The sequence below is a fragment of the Hylaeus anthracinus genome, unplaced genomic scaffold, assembly GCF_026225885.1.
Source record: "Hylaeus anthracinus isolate JK02 unplaced genomic scaffold, UHH_iyHylAnth1.0_haploid 2, whole genome shotgun sequence".
Lineage (NCBI taxonomy): Eukaryota > Metazoa > Arthropoda > Insecta > Hymenoptera > Colletidae > Hylaeus > Hylaeus anthracinus.
This window is the reverse complement of record NW_026534838.1, coordinates 5,421,930-5,435,809: the sequence shown is the minus strand read 5'-3', so window position 1 is coordinate 5,435,809 and position 13,880 is coordinate 5,421,930.

The following is a 13,880-nucleotide window of genomic DNA, read 5'->3' as shown; positions in this document are numbered from 1 at the left end:
TCACAGGGTGTTTAACTACTGGAAAATTGTGATTTAGAAAATCTCGAATAAGTACAACTTCTTAAATCGAATCGCACATGTCATTGAATAATTATTTAATTCACAGGGTGTTTAGCTACTGGAAAATTGTGATTTTAAAAACCCCTTAAAGGGGTAAGTTTGGTTAAGCGTGAAGAAATGGGTATTTTAAATAATTTTTTGTTTGGAGTAGTTTAATATATTTTATAAAACAAATAATACTAAGTTATTATACAATGTTTCACCTTCATTCGACGAACATTTCAAAACAAAATATTTATTGTAGACAGTATTATTCCGGTGGCCATCATAATTTTGTACTGGTTCATCTAAAATCAATCTGACAAACATAAATCAATAGTTCAATAGTTAATCTAGTAATAAACAGAAGGCCTTTCTTCTTTTTTCTTAAATTAACGAAATGGTGACCTCTGGTCATTTACTTATTCATTTTCAAGGCAAAATCCGCATGTTTATTGTTTAAAAAAATTAAAGTTTTCATCAAAACGAAAAATCCTTCGATCTATAACTACTTTTTTTATACCTAAAATAAACTATATGAATTTCATTCAAATCAACGCGTGTGTTTTGCTACATGTGTATTTATCGACCCATCGTCTGTAAAGCGAAGACGTTCTGATTTACCAAAGAGATGTTTCGTGGCTCACCGTGTTTCTTGGAAAATATCGCGCTCAACGGAACGAGCAATCAAGGCAAAATCTACTCGAACGCTACGAGCTAGCAATTACCGCGTTTCGACAGAGTACGCTCTAATGTTGCGTCTTAACTGCAGGCATCTGATTGATTCAGGGAATCCCGTTTGTTCTTGAATACCACGGAACTCCACGAGGCGGTTGCGTTTTCCTCTATAGCAGCGGAATGTTTCGGCGGGCTTGAGGTCGTTTTCGAGCTGCAGCCAATTGTGGATGATTCATAACTGGTCACGTTCGAACGTAGCTTCCACGGGGATGTTTTAGGAATAGTTCCCATTAACCGAACCGACCGAGTTTGAGAAAATTTAGGGGGTTGCGAGGACCGATGAGGACATTTCGAATGAGAATCGTACTTTGCTGACAGTAACATACCGCTTTCTCGCAACTTCGATACTCGTCAGGGGTGGGTCGCTTAGTTCATCGAAAGTTCGGCTTATCTCAACCAAAATCGCGTGGTCGACGAAGAGTTAGCGTTAGTCCAAGCGGTTCTTGGCATTTTAGAATATTCATATTGATATTCCTTAAGTGTTTCGTTTGTTTTTATTAAATACTAAATAATACTACGAGCTTTAAGTTCTTGTGGCTCGATAATAATTTACTGAAACCAGAAACATCGGACTGCGAAGGGTTAAATTATAACATTTCTAGTCTTCTTAATGAATGAAAATAAATTAAATGTCTACAAACAAAGTTACATGTAATATTATGAAAATTTGTTTCACATTCAGTTTTTTATTTAAAGCTAAACTATACCTGTGAAACTAAGTAAAAATTATTCTTCCATTATCCAATATATGCATTAAAAAAACTCCAGTCATCCTCGATGAAGTCGACAGATTTCGAAAGAAAAATTGTTGAATACGGCGGCTTTCCTCCAACGAGGCACGGGTGTTCATCGTATTCCATCGGTCTTATTTTCCGCTGAGTCTACTCCGCGTCGATTATTTATACCTATACCTACGTAATGCGAAGCGGGACGCTAGCAACGCGTTTCCAAGCGTAAGAGAGATACCGTCGTACTTTCTGTCCAGCATTTTTCACGTTCTGGGACGTGTAATTTACTGACGCACGAGGTCCCCGAATGAACGTCGCTACAATGAACTCCAATTTTCCACTGTTCGTTCCATTTTGACGGAAAAATTACTACTAGTTCCGTTTGCATCCTCTTTCCCCGTTCAATTTTTAGTAACACAATTTTCGACTGGATAAGATACAAAGAGGGTGACTTATCCTTGCTCAGCATTTAACTAGATTTATCAAAATTGCGCAGATTCTTTAACGTTGTGCTGGCAAATTTGATGAGATTCTTTTTTCTTTTAACCCTTAATTTACTGAATTTCTCAAACGTTTTTCAAATCTAAGAGTCCATCTTTAATTATCTCTAACGAGCTTCCAAAAGAAGAGAAGCTTCGTAGAAGTGGACTTGAAAGTCACAATAGGTTTCAAAGCTTTTAATTAATACAGTACCATGAGAAAATTGACAGGGCTTATAAATCCCGTCGGTAAATAAAGGGTTAATAAATATTCGCCGATGCAATTAGGTTTACAAAGCATTATTTAATTTAATTTTCTGAAGAGGGAAGAAGCTCCAAACGTCGAACTAAATTTCTTTAATAATCCTCAAGTACACGAGCCAATATAAAAAAAATTCAAATAAATTTCCCCTGGACAATTTATCAACGGATCTCCAATCAAATTTAATTTACCAAGGATTGCTTACAGCAAATACTGCTTTTCAAGCTTTTTCATTATTCTTGGCGAAAATTGATGAACACGTAAAAAAAACTGCGAACATCTCGTTGAAATTATTCGCTGTACGCTCGAACACGTAGCTCGTTGTTTTATTCCTACCGATTTTCCATAATACCATGTTTCGTCTTCTTCCAGCGGCATTCCATCATTCATCTTACGTTTAGGATGGCTTATAAATTGAGGATTAAGTTAGATTAGATCGAAGTGGAGCCGTATTCCCTGAACCTCGCCCTTTCAGTTCGCGTATATAAAATGCAACGTTCCTTCCACAGTCTGTTTATATTTTCCGATGCGATGAACAAACTCGTTCGTCCTTTGTATCTCCATTACACGAATTTCACTTCGTACTTCGCAAAGGAGATTCCTTCTGAGTTATTTGCTCGCTCGAAAATTAATTAATACTCCAACAATATGTGACTGAACCTGCCACTGGGTGCTCGTACACGGGATTGTTTTTATTAACGAGAACAAAAAATAATGATCGCTACACTGCGGATGGTTATGCAAATTCGTATTTTCAACGAAAGGTTTTCATGAAAATATTTTTTACCTTTTCGATAGGTCACCGTGTATTGTACTGTCGATATTTTACATATTTTTGCATTTTTGCAGATTCTCTGCAGATATGTGGTGGCAGATTTGCTAAAAAAATTTTTTTTCATTAATAAATATTAGTGAATATCATATATAAATATTCACGTGTACTTTATTTGTGCAACACATTATTTAATTTAATTTTCTATAGTATCTCTGAAGAGGACCTAAAGGAAACTCGAAATATTGAACTAAACTTTAAAATTCTTCAAATAAATTCTCTGCAGATACGACTGTGGTGGCAGATTTGGTAAAAAAATTTTTTTTTATTCATAAATATTAATGAATATTATATATAAATATTCACGTGTACTTTATTTCTACAAAACATTTAATTTAATTTTCTGTAGTATCCCTGAAGAGGACCTAGAAGAAGCTCAAAGCATTGAACTAAATTTCTTAAAAATTCTTTGAGTACTTGATCCAACATAAAAAATATCAAATAAATTTCTTTCGGGGAATTTATTAATGGACCAGCAATCAAACGCATCGCGCATTATTGCAGGGCTAAACAGGAATGAAAGTGCGCTGCTTAATCTGGAAATTTGAGCCAACGTGCTCATTACTCTGTTCAGCGACGGCACGTCCCTCGGTCTCTCGATGACCATGAATAGAAATCATTAACGCCTAACGAGGCGCGCGGTTGCGAGAGCCAGGCGTTTGTCGACGCAGGCGCCGAATGACATTTCGCCAACTTTTCTGAAAATTCAGTTCACGCTGAGCTCTGTAATATGACCGCGAAAGGGACACGTCCCGTTCTTCGAAATAGGGTTAATAAACACTTTCGTTGGATCGACGGAAAGGGGAGAAGCTGGGGAAAAGGTATGGAAATACGTCTGGATAAAGGGGAAACGTTCGCCGGAGAAAAATGAAGGCGCCCGTTTCTTTATCGAGCCTGAGTGAAAAGTTACAAACACTTTCAGCTTTCTGCTAGACTCGATGATAATATACGTTCTATAACCGCCTCCAAGGTGTTCTCCAAGACGTAGCACGCGGAGGGATGGATATTGAATCCGTGGGGAAATATTGAAACTGATTCCAGTATTTGGCTACCACGGAATATCATCCTGGTTGTGCCATTTTCAATTTGACTTTTTAACACGTTGATCGCCACGTCACCCATACATGGGTGACAGTGCTTTTCACTGAAAAACGAAAACTATTAATTCTGAAAGTTAAGTGCCATAGAAAATGAATTCAAATGAAACTCGAATACTCGAAACTTTACTCGAATACTCGAATTTTGATGAAGTTACAAAACTAAGTACCAAAATAAATATTTCATTACGCAGTTTCCAAAACTGTGTAAACAAAATTAAATGGCAGCAGAAATTTTCAAGAGTATTAGTCTGGCAGTGAACGTGCTAATTTGTTTCTATAACAGTAAAACTATCGAAGACGGTGCATATCTTTTAAAAATACTACTACAGTTGCCGAAATAATTCTATAATATAAATAGGTTCATTATTTATAATGGATATATATAATAATGGATTAATATCAAGGACAATCTAATTTTCCAGACACGTAAATTACGAGATCTCGAACGATAGAAAATATATCGTAGAAAACGACACGGTCACTCGATCCAAGTGTCCTGTTTTTCCAGTGAGCGCCGTCGTCTGAAGAAGTGTACCTTGCGCGCCGTTGAAGTTCCGATTTCAATTAAAAATACTGGAAAAACCATTAGCGTGAAATATCATTCGCCATGCTCGGCGATAATTAGAGGGAAACGATTCGAACAGTCTGAAACGGTTCGCCTCCAGCGGACTCCATTTTTCATCTCTCCTCGGCTCCCGACGATGGGTGACATAACCAGACGTCACTTTTCTTGAAAAACATGTGAAAGAACACGAACAGGAGGTAACTAAGATTAACGATAGCAGTGGCAATAACGGGAAAGGTGCAAATTCAACGGGGATCCAATTAGGAGGTGATTACCTTTCCCAACTAGCAATTTGAAAATTCCTTCATTGCCACCGTATCATTAACCGGGATTATTAGCTGTGCCAGATGCCTCACGACCAATTAACGGTCAGTTCTTATCTTTATCCTTCGCCAACTCGTACTAGGACTCGGTTAACGGTCTTCAACGTGTTATTTCCATGTAACGTTTCAACTTTCAGCTCGTATATCCTTACTTGTTTGTTTTCACTGGAAATTCAAGAGGTGTGAATTTTAAAAAAAATATCACCCTACAGAGAATGACGAAACGAAACTTTTTTTATACTTGCATTTTATTCATACGACGTTTAGTCTCGGAGATAAAAATTGAAAACTTAGAATACCTGTTTCCTGAGATCTCGTAGTGGTCTGATCCTGTTGCTATTGTCTTAAAAAACAACAGTCGAACAATCGAATTTAAAAAAAAATATCAGCCTATATAGAATGATAAAACGAAACTTTTTGTATATTTTCAATTTGTTCATAGGACGTTTAGTCTCGGAGATAAAAATTGAAAACTTAGAAGACCTTCCTGAAATTCAATTTTTGCAACGAACTTCTAACTTTTCAATATTTTTTTTCGAAACTAAGCGATAGGAATCTGAGTTTGCTGCAAGCGCTCACCAATCTCAGCTATCAGTTTTCCTGTTTTCCGACAGATCGTTTCGATATGTGGAAGGAAATTATCTGGCGTTTCCTTTCGCTTCGATAACCTCCTATTACGGCTGTCTGTCGGCATTCCCGCGAATTGAATCTGTTCTCTCGCCGCAACTTTGATCGCTCGACTACTTGATTTCCACCGCGGAGGGGAAATCCGAGAGCTTTCCAGCGGGGAAAATTCGCAATGCTTTCCGCCACGATGGAAATAAGGAGATGAGAACTCGAGGAGCCATGGAAGCGAATGTTCGAATTTGAGACCTCTTCACGAGGCTTATAGTCTAAGAGCCAGTGACGATATTACGTTACGTCACTTTTAGAAATGAAAGTAACCCTTTTCATACGGAAACCGTAATGACTGACGAGACACGAAAATCGTCGTCTCACAGTCACTCATCGGAACAACGACGCTTGTGCATATTTTGAATAAGTATCTTAATTATTTGAAATATTTATGACTTCAGATGAGTCGTTCCTGAAATTATTTTTAGCGAAAAATGAAATTCTTTAATATTATTTAAAATTATTTTAATCCTTAGATGTCTTGAGTTTCGAATTTGATACCTTTTAAATCGAATTGTACACTTGCAATTGGTTCGTTTTTAATACTTTAATATCCTTTCGAACAAAAGTTAAAAGGAAATAAACGTCAGCTGTGATAATTGTTCAAATAATAAATACATTGATATTTTTTTTAAATTTATTATTTCGCCAAACGTGTATTCGCGAATATTCCCGCAGGAGGATGTGCCATGTTTGTTCAGACGCGCGTCGTACGCGCTACATCTACTAAACTTCTGCCGAGGCGTTAACCGTTTATTTGAGTTCGACTCTCGATGATTGTTCTGGCGTCCTCGTGTTGCGCAATCCTCCCAACTAATCATGCCTGTGAAAATAAATTACACATCATCGAATCCTGATGAATTCATGCTATTCATGCTAATTCATCTAACACATAGTTCTCATATTCTCATTGTTATAATACAATCATTAATAGACAATACTGAAGGAACCAATTTAAATTTTTGAATGTAACATTTAGACGTAATTGGAACAATTACTGTGACGTAGGCCTCCTATGCAGTAGCGAAAGGGCAAGTAGAATAAAATAACACGGGAAAACGATTAAGGGTTTGCGTGAAAATTTTTTTTATCACGTTTCTCGGAATTCGTGCCAGGGAGGATCGATAGTGGCAAACGGAACACGTGTTTTCATGCAAATGACGACGCGCACGGCACCCCCCGATCGGATTATATAATTGTCCTCGAAGTTTCACCCCTGATCGAATAATCCTCCTTGCTACACGCGTCGGTGAATTCGATTCTTCGAGGAGGACGACGTGCCTTCCACGTTTCATTTTCCATGAGAAGGACGGCTTTTGTTATCACAGAAATTGTCCCAGAAAAAAAAAAAACCTTTAATAAACAGCAGCTGGGTTCTATAAATATGTCCATGGATGTAATCTTGAAGCATGATTGCAACGTGCTCCACGTTTCATATAAGAGAGTTCCGAAATCGTAAATTCTAAATTCATTCGGATTCTACGTCCTACGTTCCTTGTTACACGGTTCAAACTAAAAATTGTTCGCCATCGGACGTGACTTCCTGTTGGTTGAGTTATAGGAAATACAAATATGAATGTAATACGTGAACATATTCATTTGAATAGAAATATCAAGGGTCCAATGTGAGATACTGTCACAATGTGATGATTCGTTTGAAATTTGTTGTTTTTAAATGATATGCTTGGTTAATGACGAGTTTGGATGAATTTCTTGTTTTTTAGTTAGTGAAACTCGACACTATCGTAATCGTTGGTTTAAATTGGAACACATTTTTGTCGTTTATTATCGTCGAAGAACTTCTGTAGTTAGAAATTTAACCTATTTCGCGATCCTGCGTATACATGGTAGCTTAGAAACATGAATACGTACCGACACAAACGTTATCCCCACTTATCTTTGCACTACCCTTGCACGCAGATAATCTGTTTATGTTTGGCATACGCGGTTAATACTTACGACCGGTGTAATCGTCTTGACTTGAATCGTCGTAATAATTTATGAAAGGGTGGCTCGCAATTCATACTGTAATAACAATAACAAATTTTTTCCAAAAGAAATACACGCTATTAATATACCACAAGTGTATTATTTTTATATAAATTAATCCGCTTGGTAAACGGAAGGGCAGTTTTGTTTTTATGGTCAAAAAGGTTAAGAAAATTCCTCATTGCTTATCATTTAAATAAGACTGTCTCGTGCAATTGAAAAATCCATTAAAATTTGCCACTTTATGCTACTTTAATAAAAGAAGAGCAAAAACGGATGAATAATGAATAGGAAATTCCAGTTATTTCGAACTTTTAAGCTTTCTGGTTCCAGTTTGTTTTAGAATGATTTTACCGGCGACGACAGGAAACTTTCTAGTGGGTGTTTTTAATGAGAATAAAATACTACAGAAAGCATTTCCTTTATTCCACTACATAACGCGTTTCTTTTTCTTTTTCTTCTCAGAGCTCCCGGACCGTCGTCGACACGTTCATGGACCACCAGTGACCCGAGTTAGGCGAGTCTTAATTTGAACATTCCCAAGGTATGGTTCACATTGCGCAAACATACTAATATTAATTAGGAGAGTTAGGTAAAACCACCTCTAAGGGCGGGGCATATTTTGAATACTGTATACTTTGAAGAACACTAAATTTAAGTAAACCACCTGTCTAATTGTTTAACAAAAATCTTATTTAATTTAATGAATCTAAAAAACTATTTTCAAAGTATTCAATGTACGTATAATAAACTCCGGCAACAGATATTTCATTGGGTCAATTGTTTTCTGAACAAAAAAATGGTGAATATATACAGACAATACCATAAATATTCGTAGACTAAATTAAATAATAGAAAATGAAATTTTTATATTACAAAATGGATTAAAAATATGTACATAGATAAGGTTATAGTATAGATTATATACTATTTATTTATATTATATATAAATATATAATCTGTAATATATATACATATATTGCTTTGATAATTATATATACATATATACATCAACATATTCATACAAACATACCCTTGGAAACATCAAACTTATCATTTAATTTAAACAAATTTCTTAAATAGATATAAAGTGTACGAATATTTATGAGACTGATTGTATACAGATTGTTTTCCTTAGCGAAAATGTTGTCGGATGCTAGTTAAGGAGATATGCGGCTGTCTAGCGCGTAGCCTGTGCTACTGTGTCTGTCTAGCGCGAGCCTATTCTACTGCGGGCGCCCGACCGGCGCCACGGGGTACTCGCGCTCTTGTTCGGACTTTTCTGTTAATATCTCCTTAACGAAGCCTCGGACATTTTGGTTAAGTAAAAAGTAGTTTCAAATCACCCTCCGAACCACCCCTTTCCAGGACCTGTAACAATTTTGGGACACCCTGTACACAGCTATGATTTTCACGCGTCCAAAGTGGCATACCTCAGTGATTTGATTTCTGTCCCCCTCTCCCCGACTGCATTCTCAGTTTATTCCATACAGTCAGGAGGCTCGCATTACTTGCGGAATGCTTTGATAATTAACGTTTCCGCTTGAATTACGCCGCTATGTAAGTACCTGTATAACCGCGATACAATTACGGCATTCGTTTATATTAACGCCGGCGTCACACCGCATCGTGCTCTATAAATATCGAAATTCCGCTACACGGTATCCTCATAAATGCCCGGTGGAATAATACCAGGGGTCGAAACACCGGGTGTATATTCGCGGCGCTGCGGAAATTCTCTATTGGCAGTCGCGGGGGTGGTTCAACGACGTCGACGGTCAAGAGCAGGGTACTTTCTCAACTTTACGAGCCTCCCACTCGACGTTTACGCTCACGCCCTCGCGGAAATGGCTACAAGGTTGGCCACGGTTTGCTCTCTATATTCTTCTAAGGATGATCCGCAACAGGGGGAACAACGGAGGCCATCCTCGGCGCGGCATAATTGCGAAAACATCCTTTTTCGCCTGAAACTTTTTCACCGATAATCCTCCGTATGTGCTCCACTCCATTCGAACGTGCTTTGCTTTCCACGAGGAAGGAAAGTGCTCGCGTTACGTTTGTGCCGTTCGTTGCACGAATCGATTATCTCCGTGAAATGATAAAAATGAGAAATGCGATGAAATCTGGAATAAATGATTTATTGTTCAATGGCCAAAAGTATTTCGACGTTTGTTATAAGCAGAAAATGTTATGACTAGACTTCGGGTCTTTATGGATTTATAGGAAATTTCAATGTGCAAGAAACTACAAAATGCAAGCAATATGCTAGAGTATAAAAAATATCGAAAGTAAAGTTCGTATTATAATATTTGCAGAATAAAATGAATTCTTAGTTAGGTTCAATTCTTGTCTTGTCTCAATTCTTTCATAACGTTTTCTGGATTGGTAGCACTGCTGCCTGATGTTCAGCTGTGTGATCGGTCCCCGGTTTTGCCATGTATTATATTAATAAATATATTTGTGTATTTTATATGTTTATTGCTTTTCCCTCTCCTAATTTAACATGCAGTGGACAGGTCAATTAATGAGATGTATTTTCAATATTTAACCCGAGTTCAAAACTCTAAAAATAATTTTATTTTAAAATTCCACGATTATTCGAACATGTTATGTTAATAAAAAAAAAGAATTCTAAAATCTAAAGTAGACAAAAGGTGATCTAAGTTTCGATTCATTTATCAATCTGAGTATGAGAGTTGTCTCCATGAAGTTGACCATTCCAAAAATCGAAGTAAATTTCCCGAAAACCTCGCCACGGTATTAGAACAATTCTATCGGTTGATCCACTCGTAGGAAATTTCAAAACCACCCTGAGAATTGGGTCACGTTGAATGACTGTTTTTATTGCACGTTTCAAGGATTCTTTTTCAACGACTAAATTTTTACTTTTTCAACGGCGCAATTTCGACCCTTCAAACGCACGAATACACCGAAAGTACAAACGGACGTTATACCGCCTAAATTCCTGTTTGAATGGCGTCATATAGACAAATTGTGTGAATCGAAAAATCGATTCGCTTAGAGGTGTTAACACGTCGAAACAATAAAACCTGTTTCACCCCGGGTACGTGTACGAAATATCAATTTCGTCGAACCGTTTATTTATACTAAATTCGTGAATACAGGCTCGTTTTCAGCGTTTTAACCGAGTTTCCGTCCTCGAGATCAACGTTTTATTTGTCCCGAAAGTTAAAGGAATCGCGAGAAGGATACGGATGACCCAGTAAGAGATTATAAAGCGGCAAGAAGTCGACAAACCGTAAATATAATTGGATTAATTAGAAGCAATCTTATTCCTTAGTTTGTACGTTTCCAATAAAGTAAAGGAATCGAAAGTTAAGCACTGTAATTCCCAATAAATCGAATAACCGTTCCACGTAGCTACAAATTATAAATACCCCTCGGCAACGTTCTTTTAATTATCGACGAAATTTCACACGGTCATTAGTCGATCGATTCTTCTCAATTAATTAATCGATTACGCAGTTGAAAATCCCATCGCCGGAAATTACTCGCGATTACCGCTAACCGATTACCTAAATTAATTCCTAACGACAAATCGACGATTCGATTAATTTGCTTTGATGTACAATACCTGCAAACTCATCATCGTTAAATGTTAAATGGTGATGTAATTGCGCGGGTGAAAGATCCCGGTAAATAATGCTTCTGAATATCAATCACTCTTTTGCATTTTTAATTATTTGTTAATAGGGTAGCGTGAATCTTTGAGAAAATAAATAAGTAATTAATTTTTTGTTCAATTTACACGATATTTTGAGAAATAAATCTTCCATATAAATCTTGGAATTGTTGTAATAGAAAATATTGAAACTTCAATATATTGGAGATGTTTTTGCAGAATTTGTCCTGAATTTGCAGAGAGCAGTGATTGTTTACTCTGAAATAAATAAATTTAATTAAACATCTATCTAAATTATACACATTTTCCGTTAAATTTACACGATAGTTTGAGAAACCAATACTCCATATAAATCTTGGAATAGTCGTAATAGAAAACATCGAAACCTCGATATATTGAAAATGTTTTTGCAGAATTTGCGCTTAATTTGCAGTGACTGTTTACTAAAGAACCCTCTCAATTTCGAGAAACGAAAGTATTCCGCGCGCGTGCAGCCAACTATTTACACATTCGACCGAGTGCAAACTGCAGGTAAAGCTACTTTGAGAGCCGCAGTCGGGCCTTGTGCTTAACGTTTGATTATTTTCCTCGCCTCTCAATTAGTAATTCCGCGCGATTCCGTGATCCTTTTTCCACCTAAAAAAGTTCGAGACTCGTCAAAATATTTACAACGTATCTATTAATATCAAGCGTAAAATTTGAATAATTACCTCAACTTTTGCTGCTACTGCAAAATAAATTACAGCGGAAGCTAGAGTAAACACTAAAATACGCGATGACGCACAACACATTTGAAACGCCAGAATTTAACGCGTAAACTAATGAAGAAATAACGAAGAAATATAAATTTTGCAATTTGAGGAAAAATATATTACATAGAGGAAACAGTTGCGAAATGTTATTTTCATGTGTTTCAAATGTTATTAAGGAAAGGCGATTTAAATTACGTGTGCCAGGTGGATGCTATTGCTTGTTCCGTAATTTTCGTAAGAAAACGGGTACGATCCTCGAAAAGCTGGTGGTGGATACTCTGGACACTCTGAAATTGAAAAAAAAGAAGTTATGAAGTAAAGGTCAACAAATTTGCTTTTTATAGAAATGGATAAATAAAATCATTCGTCGCTATCGCACGTGCTACAGGAGAAACGACATTCGTTTATGTCGCGAATGAAATATCGTTCGACCCTCCACGCTTCTTCGATATCTGCATCCTTCCCTTTCATTTCCTTCTTCTGGCCGCTCGACGATACCCAGGAAGACGATACATCGTTTTTATTTTACACTTGACCGCTACAAATTGAAGGAGATTCGCCAATGTCCGGGATAGTATTTGTGTGCAGGACAACGAATATGAATAGATAGAATAGATGGATAGAGAATGTGGGATAGACAGATGATATAGAAATAGAAAGATAGAAAAGATAGTGTCATTTATTTCTGGATCATATATTTTTCATTATATCAATCGATGAGGACATTATTTACAAACACGTAGCAATGTACTTGTTCCTAAAAATTAGTTTAAGAGATATTTTAGTATTATTACGAAATCATAGCTGTATTGATAAGGATTTTATTTACAGAAAAGTAAATACATGGTGTGCAAAATGTTACAAAGCGGAATTCTTAGAAACTTATTGTATAAATAAAATATTGCACTGTGTCTCAGAATTAGTGTAAGAACTGGAATTAGAGGAAAGGGTAGCTGAGATGATTCTGAAGCACAATTTCCACAGTGCAATATTTTATTTATACAATAAGTTTCTAAGAAGCTTTGTAACATTTTGCACACCCTGTATACCTGTTGGTCCTCAAATCGTATCTCCTCGAAAACCAAGTACGGTGCAAATGAGACAGTTATTCGACGTTTCCAATTTATTTTCACACGCAGAGCCACACGCTTCGCGCTCGTATCACGCATTGCGGTACACCCTACGTTCCACCTGTTAATCCTATCAAGCCGTTATCGCAATTAGCCTCGTTCAATGGTTCTAAATGTCTACATCGTCGATTTACGAGCTACAAGCTTTGTCTCCCCGCTCGTGCGAGACCCGACATCGAGGAGGTCATCGCTGAGCGAGAAGCGGCCATACTACACGCAATCAAACGATCACTGGCGTCTGTTCGATGGTGTCCATTCTTCTTTTGATTCGTTTCTAAGAAGAAAGTACTACAAACTCTTCAAGATACATTTATTCATTTACTATTATATTTATTTATTTACATTTATTTTTATTTGATACATTTATTCATACACATATTGGTTGTCATTGCAAAAAGTCCATTTACAGGGTGCCTGTCAAGTAAAGTGTTAATTATTTATCGAAAATGGTAAGTGTATATATATTTATGGATGAGACATTACATTGAAAATGTCGCCATTTAAGCAATTATTATCATAATCATTTGCTGTTATTTTTAACTTACATGTTTAATTTGAAGCCATCCTGTAATCGAGCGAAATCTCTTCTTTCAACAAGTCCATTAACAGACTACCTGTTAGGAAA